The sequence below is a fragment of the Procambarus clarkii genome, chromosome 29 (genome assembly GCF_040958095.1).
Source record: "Procambarus clarkii isolate CNS0578487 chromosome 29, FALCON_Pclarkii_2.0, whole genome shotgun sequence".
Taxonomy (NCBI): domain Eukaryota; kingdom Metazoa; phylum Arthropoda; class Malacostraca; order Decapoda; family Cambaridae; genus Procambarus; species Procambarus clarkii.
In genome coordinates, this window is record NC_091178.1 from 28,447,561 (window position 1) to 28,460,085 (window position 12,525).

Sequence of the window (12,525 nt, forward strand, 5' to 3'; positions counted from 1 at the left end):
GTAGGAAGCAGGAGACCAGATACAAGGTATCACTTGGGAGATGAAATACTTCAAGAGTCCGAGAGAGAGAAAGACCTGGGGGTTGATATCACGCCAGACCTGTCCCCTGAAGCTCATATCAAGAGGATAACAGCAGCAGCATATGCCAGGTTGGCTAACATAAGAAAGGCCTTTAGAAACTTGTGTAAGGAATCTTTCAGAACATTATATACCACAAATGTCAGACCAATCCTGGAGTATGCGGCACCAGCATGGAGTCCATATCTAGTCAAGCATAAGACTAAAATGGAAAAGGTTCAAAGGTTTGCCACCAGACTAGTACCCGAGCTGAGAGGTATGAGCTACGAGGAGAGACTACGGGAATTAAACCTCACTTCGTTGGAAGACAGAAGAGTTAGGGGGGACATGATCACCACATTCAAGATCCTCAAGGGAATCGACAAGGTTGATAAAGACAGGCTGTTTAACACAAGGGGCACACACACTAGGGGACACAGGTGGAAACTGAGTGCCCAAATGAGCCACAGATATTAGAAAGAACTTTTTTAGTGTCAGAGTGGTTGACAAATGGAATGCATTAGGAAGTGATGTGGTGGAGGCTGACTCCGTACACAGTTTCAAGTGTAGATATGATAGAGCCCCATTGGCTCAGGAATCTGTACACCAGGTGATTGACAGTTGAGAGGCGGGACCAAAGAGCCAGAGCTCAACCCCTGCAAGCACAACTAGGTGAGTACACACACACACACACACACACACGCACACACACACACACACACACACACACACACACACACACACACACACACACACACACACACACACACACACATACACACACACACACACACACACACACACACACACACACACACACACACACACACCGTAGGGGCCTCGTAGCCTGGTGGATAGCGCGCAGGATTCGTAATTCTGTGGCGCGGGTTCGATTCCCGCACGAGGCAGAAACAAATGGGCAAAGTTTCTTTCACCCTGAATGCCCCTGTTACCTAGCAGTAAATAGGTACCTGGGAGTTAGTCAGCTGTCACGGGCTGCTTCCTGGGGTGTGTGTGTGTGTGGCGTGGAAAAAAAAAAAAAAAAAAAAAAAAAAAAAAGTAGTTAGTAAACAGTTGATTGACAGTTGAGAGGCGGGCCGAAAGAGCAAAGCTCAACCCCCGTAAAAACACAACTAGTAAACACACACACACACACACACACACACACACACACACACACACACACACACACACACACACACACACACACACACACACACACGCACACATACACACACATGTATGCCAACGGCCATACCACGTTGAGAACACCGCTTCTCGTCCGTTCAGCGAAGTTAAGCAACGTTGGGTTTGGTTAGTACTTGGATGGGTGACCGCCTGGGAACACCAAATGCTGTTGGCAATAATGTTTTTGTTGAATAACGGTTGAGAGGCGGGACCAAAGAGCCAGAGCTCAACCCCTGCAAAAACAGCTAGGTGAGTACAACTAGGTGAGTACACACACACACTCACACACACACACACACACACACACACACACACACACACACACACACACACACACACACACACACACACACACACACACACACATACACACACACACACACACACACACACACACACACACTGGAGTTTAACACCAGTAAATGTAAAGTTATGGAAATGGGATCAGGTGATAGGAGACCAAAGGGACAGTACACAATGAAGGGGAACAGCCTACCTGTAACGATTCGAGAAAGAGTCCTGGGAGTGGATGTGACACCTAATCTAACTCCTGAGGCACATATAAATAGGATAACGACAGCAGCGTACTCTACACTGGCGAAAATTAGAACTTCGTTCAGAAACCTAAATGAGGAGGCTTTTAGGGCGCTTTACACTGCCTACGTGAGACCCGTCTTAGAGTATGCCGCGCCATCATGGAGCCCCCACCTGAAGAAACACATAAAGAAACTGGAGAAGGTCCAGAGGTTTGCGACGAGGCTTGTCCCAGAGTTACGAGGGATGGGATATGAAGAGCGTCTGCAGGAACTGAACCTTGCGACACTAGAGAAAAGAAGGGAGAGAGGAGATATGATAGGGACATATAAAATACTCAGAGGAATTGACAAAGTGGAAATAGATGAAATGTTCACACGTAATAATAACAGAAAGAGGGGACATGGGTGGAAACTGGAAACTCAGATGAGTCACAGAGATGTTAGGAAGTTTTCTTTTAGCGTGAGAGTAGTGGAAAAATGGAATGCACTTGGGGAACAGGTTGTGGAAGCAAATACTATTCATACTTTTAAAACTAGGTATGATAGGGAAATGGGACAGGAGTCATTGCTGTAAACAACCGATAGCTGGAATGGCGGGATCCAAGAGTCAATGCTCGATCTTGCAAGCACAAATAGGTGAGTACAAATAGGTGAGTACACACGCACACGCACACGCACATGCACACACACACACACACACACACACACACACACACACACACATACACACACACACACACAGAGTTCAGTTCTGTTCAGCCAGCCGGCAGGGAGGGTCGCTGGGGTCACGTGCTACAATAAACGCCAATATTTTTGGGTTAATTAAGGCTACAGTGTCAAATCACAGATCAAGGGGTATCACAAAGCTTATAACCGCCGCGAATAGGAAAGAAAAAATACAGTGCTATCACTAGAACTTTGTGTTAAACAGTGAATTCACTAGACAGGCCACGTGGCTTTGTTTACATATTGGGTCAAGTGATCAGTGGTACAGTGAATTGGTGAACTCTAACACAGCAGACACACCGATACAGTGACTGACTCAAGAGATTTGTGTTAGATAGAGAAGAACCGCTATCATCAATCTACTGGATTAGTGAATCACCACGTGGGAGACGACGACGGATCACTTCGTCATCCAGCAACGTAATTATTCACCTGGTTGTGTGAGCGGGAGGCTGACAGGTATCTACCCCCTCTCTAGTCAATTCTTCAGGTGTACAGAGTGAGGTAAAATATTATCAAATTCTTGTTCAGTGTATCATATACATTTAAAATATCAAAGTGGCTCATTTTGGGTAGAGTGTGACATTTTACGGGACCCCCGTAACACACGCATGCACACACGCATGCACGCACACGTACGTTTGCAAGCACACACGCACGCACACGCAAAAACAAACACACACACACACACACACACACACACACACACACACACACACACACACACACACACACACACACACACACACACACACACACACACACACACACACACACACACACCAGAGGACCAGAAACATGGAGAGCTAAGCTGCTGGACGTGGCAACAAGAAACTTTCTTAGCCAGCACATCAAGGATCCAACAAGAATGAGAGAAGATGAACCACCAATGCTTGATCTGATATTTACCCTAAATGAATGGGATATAAGGGAAGGCAAGATGGAAGCACCCTTGGGAATGAGTGATCACAGTGTATTGAACTTTGAGTACCTGGTAGAGCTAGGAATTATCCCCCCTGAAAAAGAACTAGGAAACAAAAGGCTAGCATACCGAAAGGGAAATTATGAGGAGATGAGAAGCTTCCTAAGGGAAATACCTTGGGACACAGACTTCAGAGCTAAGTCTGTACAAGATATGATGGACTATGTTACCCAAAAGTGTCAGGAGGCAGTAAGCAGATACAGCCCAGCCCAAAAGGAAAAATCCGAGAAGCAAAAGAAGAATCCAAGGTATAATAGGGCATGTATGGAAGCAAAGAAACTGAACAAAAGGGCGTGGAGGAACTTCCGGAATAACAGAACACCAGAAAGCATAGAGAGATACCAGAGAACCAGGAATGAGTATGTCAGGGTGAGAAGAGAAGCAGAGAAAAGTTATGAAAATGATATAGCAAACAAAGCCAAGACCGAACCAAAGCTACTCCACAGTCACATCAGAAGGAAAACTACAGTGAAAGAACAGGTAGTGAAACTTAGAACAGGTGAGGACAGGTATACAGAGAATGACAAAGAGGTGTGTGATGAACTCAACAAGAGGTTCCTAGAGGTCTTCACAACAGAACAAGGTGAGGCCACTGTGCTAGGAGAAAGGGAAGTAAACCAGGCGGCCTTGGAAGAGTTCGAAATTATGAGAGAGAAGGTCAAGAGACAACTGATGGATGTGGATATTAGAAAGGCTATTGGTCCAGACGGGATCTCGCCATGGGTACTGAAAGAGTGTGCAGAGGCACCTTGCTTGCCACTCTCCATAGTTTATAGTAGGTCACTGGTGACGGGAGACCACCAGAAATATGGAAGACAGCGAATATACCAATATATATATATATGGTCCTAATATACAAAAAGGGGGACAGGCAAGAGGCACTGAACTACAGGCCAGTATCCTTGACTTGTATACCATGCAAGGTGATGGAGAAGATCGTGAGAAAAAAACCTGGTAGCACATCTGGAGAGAAGGGACTTCGTGACAAATCGCCAACATGGGTTCAGGGAGGGTAAATCTTGCCTGACTGGCTTAATAGAATTCTACGACCAGGAGACACAGATTAAGCAAGAAAGAGAGGGCTGGGCGGACTGCATTTTCTTGGATTGTCGGAAAGCCTTTAACACATTACCCCATAAAAGGTTGATGCATAAGCTGGAGAAACAGGCAGGAGTAACTGGTAGGGCGCTCCAGTGGATAAGGGAGTACCTAAGCAATAGAAAGCAGAGAGTTAAGTGAGGGGTGAGACCTCAGATTGGCGTGAAGTTACCAGTGGAGTCCCACAGGGCTCTGTACTCGGTCCTATCTTGTTTCTGATATACGTAAATGATCTCCCAGAGGGTATAGACTCATTCCCCTCAATGTTTGCTGACGACGCCAAAATTATAAGAAGGATTAAGACAGAGGAGGACAGCTTGAGGCTTCAAGAAGACCTGGACAAGCTGCAGGAATGGTCGAACAAATGGCTGTTAGAGTTTAACCCAAGCAAATGTAATGTAATGAAGATAGGTGAAGGAAGGAGGAGACCAGATACAAGGTATCACTTGGGAGATGAAATACTTCAGGAGTCAGAGAGAGAGAAAGACCTGGGGGTTGATAGAAACGATGGTCAGAGTGTCTTTCACCCTATGCCACTGTTACCAAGCAGTAAATAGGTACCTGGGAGTTAGTCAGCTGTGACGGGCTGTGTCCTGGTGTGTGTGTGTGTGTGTGTGTGTGATGTGGGAAATAATAGTAGTAGTAGAAACAGTTGATTGACAGTTGAGAGGCTCGCCGAAAGAGCAGAGTTCAACCCCCGCAATCACAACTAGGTGAATACATGTACACACACACACACACACACACACACACACACACACACACACACACACACACACACACACACACACACACACACACACACACACACACACACACACACACACACATACACACATATATGAGATTCTCAAGGGAATCGACAGGGTTGATAAAGACAGGCTATTTAACACAAGGGGCACACGCACTAGGGGACACAGGTGGAAATTGAGTGCCCAAATGAGCCACAGAGATATTAGAAAGAACTTTTTTAGTGTCAGAGTGGTTGACAAATGGAATGCATTAGGAAGCAATGTGGTGGAGGCTGACTCCATACACAGTTTCAAGTGTAGATATGATAGAGCCCAATAGGCTCAGGAACCTGTACACCTGTTGATTGACGGTTGAGAGGCGGGACCAAATAGCCAGAGCTCAACCCCCGCAAGCACAACTAGGTGAGTACAACTAGGTGAGTACACATAGTGTGCCACTCTCTATATGATGTATAACAGGTCACTAGAAACAGGAGACCTACCGGAAAGTTGGAAGTAAGCTAACGTTGTCCCAATATACAAAAAGAGTGACAGGCAAGAGGCACTGAACTACAGGCCAGTTTCCTTAACTTGTATGCAATGCAAGGTGATGGAGAAGATCGTGAGGAAAAGGCTCGTAGAGAGAGTATCTGGAGTTAAATAGCTTTGTAATACACCACCAACATTGGTTCAGAGATGGTAAATCATACCTCACAGGTTTAATAGAATTGTATGACCAGGCAACAAATATTAGGCAAGAATGAGAAGGGTGGGCAGACTGCATTTTCTTGGACTGTCAGAAAGCCTTTGACACAGTACCTCATGAAAGACTGTTAAAAAAGTTGGACCAACGGGCAGGCGTATAAGTGAAGGTGCTACAGTGGATTAGGGAGTATTTAAGCATCAGGAAACAGTGAGAAACTGTGAGGGGGGGAGACATCAGAGTGGCGAGATGTCACCAGCGGAGTCCCACAGGGCTCAGTACTTGGACCCATCCTGTTTCTAATATATACAAATGATACCGGAGGATATAGTCTCATTCCTCTCAATGTATGCTGTTGACATACAAATTATGAGAAGAATCAAGACAGATGTAGATAGACAGAGACTACAGGATGACCTGGACAAACTTGAGGAATGGTCTAGAAAATGGCTGCTAAAGTTCAACTCAGGAAAATGTAAAGTAATTAAATTAGGCGAAGGGAGCAGAAGGCTGAACACAAGGTGCCATCAGGGAGGTGAAATCCTACAAGAGTCAAATAGAGAGAAAGATCTGGGGTTGATATCACACGGAACCTGTCCCCAGAGGCCCACATCAAAAGTATATCATCAGCGGCATATGCTAGCCTGGCCAACATAAGAACTGCCTTTAGAAACTTGTGTAAGGAATCATTCAGGACTCTGTATACCACTTATGGCAGACCAATCCTGGAGTATGCAGCTCCAGGCGGGAGTTCATACCTAGTTAAACACAAGACAAAGTTAGAGAAAATTCAGCGGTATACCACCAGACTCGTCCCGGAACTGAGAGGTATGAGCGACGAGGAAAGGCTAAAGGAGCTGAACCTCACGTTCCTGGAAAACAGAAGAGCAAAGGGAGACATGATAACCACCTACTAAATTCTCAGGGGAATTGACAGGGTGGACAAAGACTAACACTTCAGCACAGGTGGAACACGAACAAGGGGGAACAGGTGGAAACCTATGTCAAATATGGGTGATATTTCCCACCCACCGTCCGTGAGCGTCGTGTTGAAGCAGTGTGTGTGACGGAGACTAACTGAACTCATTTGTCTTGTACTGTAATGATACATGTTGACCAGACCACACACTAGAAGGTGAAGGGACGACGACATTTCGGTCCGTCCTGGACCATTCTCAAGTCGATCGTGAATCGACTTGATACTTGAGAATGGTCCAGGACGGACCGAAACGTCGTCGTCCCTTCACCTTCTACTGTGTGGTCTGGTCAACATACTTTAGCCACGTTATTGTGACTCATCGCCTGTAATGATACAATTTCTCCCTCTGATGAATTGTGGCTGTGGTTGGCGTGGTGGAAGGTGGGGATGGTGGTGGTGGTGGTGTGGTGGTGGGGTGGTGGTTGTTATGTTTGGGTGGTGGTGGGGATGGTGGGGATGCCAAAGATTATTAGGGAATATAAACCTGGATATGCGTATGGAAATGTCAAGACACACAAGCCTGGAAACCCACTTCGGCCAATCATTAGCCAGATACCCGCACCCACGTACAGACTGGCGAAGCGACTCAACGGCCTGCTGGCTCCTTATGTCCCTTGCGCCTTCAGCCTGAAGTCTCTAAAGGAATTTGTTGACTTACTGCGGGGCACACGGGCCACAGGGATAAGAGCCTCGTTGGACGTAGAATCACTGTTCACCAACGTACCTGTGGACGAGACAATCGGGATGATAGCCGACAGAGTGTATCGTGATCCAGCCTGTACTCCTCTTGACATACCAGAAAATATTCTAAGGAAACTACTCCAAGCTTATACTAAAGAGGCACCCTTCTTGAGCCCGGATGGGCACATGTATAAGCAAGTAGATGGGGTCGCCATGGGTTCTCCCCTAGGTGTCCTTTTTGCAAACTTCTACATGGGTACCATCGAGCGAAAAGTCCTAGTCGACATGAACTTGAAACCGGCTATATACTGCAGGTATGTTGACGACATTTTTACACAGGTACCTGATGTCAGACATCTGCAGGAGCTGAAGGAGGCGTTTGAGCAGAGTTCCGTGCTGCGTTTCACTTACGAGATGGAAAAGGATGGGAAGCTGCCCTTTCTAGATGTAACAGTCATGGAAAAGAACGGAGGTATCCATACTGCAGTCTACACTAAGGAAACGAACATAGGAATGTGCCTAAATGCCAACAGCGACTGCCCAGACAGGTACAAAAGGAGTGTTGTTAACGCATATGTCGACCGTGCTCTCAGCCACAGCTCAGAATGGAAGCAAGTCGACGAAGAACTCTGTAGGGTAAGGCAGGTCCTAGTCAACAACGGCTTCTCCAATGGTTTCGTCGAAGACATCATAAGAAGGAAAGTGAAACGCCATGCAACCTCTGAAGAGACAACTAACACAACACCTATACCCCCTATTAGACTATTTTACACGAACTTCTTTTCCACAGCTCATAAAACGGAGGAAAGGGTCCTGAAAGATATTGTTAATAGAAACGTTATCCCTACAGACAAAAATCAGAGGATACAACTGACGATTTACTATAAAACCAGAAAAACGGCCAGCCTACTCATGAGAAACTCTCCAGACACAAAACAGAACGCTTTAAAAGAGACTAACGTCGTCTATGCCTTCAAATGCCCTCTTGGGGACTGTAAGCTCCAAAAAACCCAGTATATAGGCAAGACAACAACATCTCTTTCTAGGCGTTTAACGATGCATAAGCAACAGGGCTCCATTAAGGAACATATAATCTCTTCCCACAACCAAACCATCGCCAGAGAAATCCTAGTAAACAACACAGAAATCATCGATAGATACAGCGATAGCAGGCGGCTTGACGTTTGCGAGGCACTACACATCAAGAAGTCAACACCAGCAATCAACAGCCAATTAATGCACAACTATATTCTACCCACCTCAAGACTCCGCTCCAATATAGAAGCATCAAGAAATATGGACCAATAGGCTTTCTACAATCACTTCTATTCAATACCCATTGTTTCGTGTTATGTCTTGTGTTGATGAAATTAATACCCTATTAATGCCACCTCTTGTTCTGTCTTGTGTTGATGAAATTAATACCCTATTAATGCCACCTCACCCCATCCACCTCTCTCAAATGTAGATATAAAAACAAAATCGGAGATGCGTAAGTTCTATTCAGTTGTGTATTTGTAAACTAGAGTCTTTGAAAATGTAATAAGTTTTACGAAACGCGCTCGTGTCGCGTCAGACTAGAAATAAAAATGAATTTTGGAGAATTGATTTTTGATTTACCTCCAACAGTGAAAAGAAATGTACGAAAGATTGAGAAAATTCGTGTTAGAATTATTAATCTTACTTTTGCGGTCATATTTAATAATATCTGTCAACAGGAAAGACTGCTACCAAAATATACTAATATATATATATATATATATATATATATATATATATATATATATATATATATATATATATATATATATATAATGTGTTTACTATTTTTTGGCCTCGTTTATGGAGAACTGGGGAATTGATAACTGTCTCCTGCATGGGATGGTAGTGAGGGGAGGGTGTGACATATGATACCTCCTTAACGCAAACACCGCCCACTCATGCGAGGAGTGTCAAAGACCACACACCGATCCTGATTGCTCTGCTAGCATGTGGTCTGATGACCTCATGACCTATGTGCTGCTGCTGCTATGTGGCGGTGTGAGCTGTGACAGGAGTGAGTATGGTACGCCGTATTGCTGTCATTTTCAGCAGTTGCGTCTCACCCTTCAAAGGGAGAAGGGTGCTCCACCCACTTTGTTTACCAAAACAGCAAGGGTAAATTCATACCTTCATTTGTTACTGTGACCTCCTGTCGTGTACACACCTCAACTCCGACATGAAGATGTTGGACATCCCCCACCACAGGCAAAGATTTGGTAAAATATATTTACACTACATAAAACAGAGACCCGCATTATTAGACAAAGCTACCGCCTGCTTCCCTCCCTTCCCCCTCTTCCCCTATCTTTCTTTACGTGCCCTAACCCTAAACACCCATCTTTAAAGCTCGGTCTCCTACCCTGTCAGGGGTAGGGGGTTCCCCCTTCTGCACTTCCTCAACATATCTTATATACTGTTATTTAACTATATATATATCTACACGCAATTAACTCTACAGCACATACTCATACATATTCATCTACTATTATTGCTCACCTGATCACCACACCTGTTCGTATACTTACACTTTACCCTACATGACCCACATTGTCCCACATGCTGCTGCCCCAGTCGATTTTACAGTGTGACTAGTTCCTCGCGGCCGGACGGCATATGCTCCCACCCCGGGGAACCCCCAGAACCGTTTGTGACTAGACACCTGCGCACCACCTGAGCAGGGGGGCCTAATTGCCTCACCTGCTCAGGTGGCACGTGCTGTTCTAGTCACACTTTACACTACTTTCCTTCAGTTTGTCCAGGTTTTCTTGAAGCCTCAAGCAGTCCTCCTCTGTCTTAATAATCCTTCTCTGAGGTCTCACCACTTACTGTAACTCTCTGCTTTTTATTGCTTAGGTACTCCCTTATCCACTGGAGCACCTTACCACTTACTCCTGCCTGTCTCTCCAGCTTATGTACCAGCCTCTTATGGGAAAATGTGTCAAAGGCTTTCCAACAGTCCAAGAAAATGCAGTCCGCCCAGCCTTCTCTTTCTAGCTTAATCTTTGTCACCTGGTCGAAGAATTTTATTTAGCCTGTAAGGCAAGATTTACCCTCCCTGAACCCATGTTGGTGATTTGTCACAAAGTCCCTTCTCTCCAGATGTGTTACTAGGTTTTTTCTCACGATCTTCACCATCTCCTTGCATGGTGAACAAGTTAAGGACACTGGCCTGTAGTTCAGTGCCTCTTGTCTGTCACCCGTTTTGTATATTGAAACTACATTAGCCGTCTTCCATATTTCTGATAGGTGTCCCATTTCCAGTGACCTACAATATATTATGGAGTGGCAAGCAAAGTGCTCCTGCGCACTCTTTCAATACCCATGGTAATATTCCGTCAAGGCCAACAGCCTTTCTCACATCTAGATCCAACAGATGCCTCTTGATCTCATCTCTTGTAATTTCGAACCCCCTCTGAGACGTCTGGTTTACTACCACCTCTCCTAGCCCAGTGACCTCACCTCGGTCTGTCGTGAAGACCTCCTGGAAGCTCTTGTTGAGTTTTCTGTATCATTCTCTGTGTACCTATCTTCGCCTGTTCTAAGTTTGTTCTTTCACCTGTTTTTTCACTGTTGTTTTCCTCCTGATGTGACTGTGGAGCAGCTTTGGATCGGTGTTGGCTTTTTTTGCTATATCATTTTCATAATTTTTCTCTGCTTTTCTTCTCCTCACACTAACATGCTCTTTCCTGGTTCTCTGGTATCTTTCTCTGCTTTCTAGTGCGCATTCACCTATTTGTGCTTGCGGGGTGGGGGGGGGTTGATCTCTGATCTTTCGGCCTGCCTCTCAACTGTCAATCAATCAACTATTACTAACTACTAATTAATTTTTTATTTTTTTTCATCCACAAACACACACACATACATCCCCAGGAAGCAGCCCATATCAGCTGTCAAACTCCCAGGTACCCATTTACTGCTAGTTAACCGGAGCATCAGGGCTAAGGAAACTGCCCATCTGTCTCCGCCGGGTGCGGGGATCAAACCCTGGTCCCAAGGTCCATGAGTTTAGAGCGTTGTCCAATCGGCCACCCAGCCCATGTGTGTGTGTGTGTATGTGTGTGTGTGTGTGTGTGTATATATGTGTGTGTGTGTGTGTGTGTGTGTGTGTGTGTGTGTGTGTGTGTGTGTGTGTGTGTGTGTGTGTGTGTGTGTGTGTGTGTGTGTGTGTGTGTGTGTGTACTCACCTAATTGTACTCACCTAATTATGCTTGTGAGGGTTGAGCTTTGGCTCTTTGGGCCCGCCTCTCAACTTGCAATCAACTGGTGTACAAATTCCTGAGCCTACTGGGCTCTATCATATCTACATTTGAAACTTCTGTATGGAGTCAGCCTCCACCACATCACTGCCTAATGCATTCCATCTGTTAACTACTCTGACACAGAAAAAGTTCTTTCTAACGTCCCTGTGGCTCATGTGGGTACTCAGTTTCCACCTGTGTCCCCTTGTTCGCGTACCACCAGTGTTGAATAGTTTATCTTTGTCTACCTGGTCGATTTCCCTGAGGATTTTGTAGGTTGTGATCATGTCTTCCCCTACTCTTCTGTCTTCCAGTGTCGTAAGGTGCATTTCCCGCAGTCTTTCCTCATAAGTCATTCCTGTTAGTTCTGGGACTAGACTAGTCTAATCAAGCCTGGCCTCGGGCCGGGCTTGGGGAGTAGAAGAACTCCCAGAACCCCATCAACCAGGTAACCAGGTAGTGGCATACCTCTGAACTTTTTCCAGCTTCGTCTTGTGCTTGACAAGGTACGGGCTCCATGCTGGGGCCACATACTCCAGGATTGGTCTTACATTTGTGGTATAC

At 45.5% G+C, this 12,525-nt stretch overlaps 1 non-coding gene across 1 annotated transcript; it reads left to right on the forward strand.

Annotated features, from left to right (window-relative positions):
* The first annotated feature begins 1,301 nt into the window (after nt 1-1,301).
* On the forward strand, nt 1,302-1,420 carry LOC138369823 (5S ribosomal RNA). The gene has a single exon (XR_011229988.1). It is a non-coding gene; the product is annotated as a 5S ribosomal RNA (ribosomal RNA).
* Nucleotides 1,421-12,525: the final 11,105 nt, after the last annotated feature.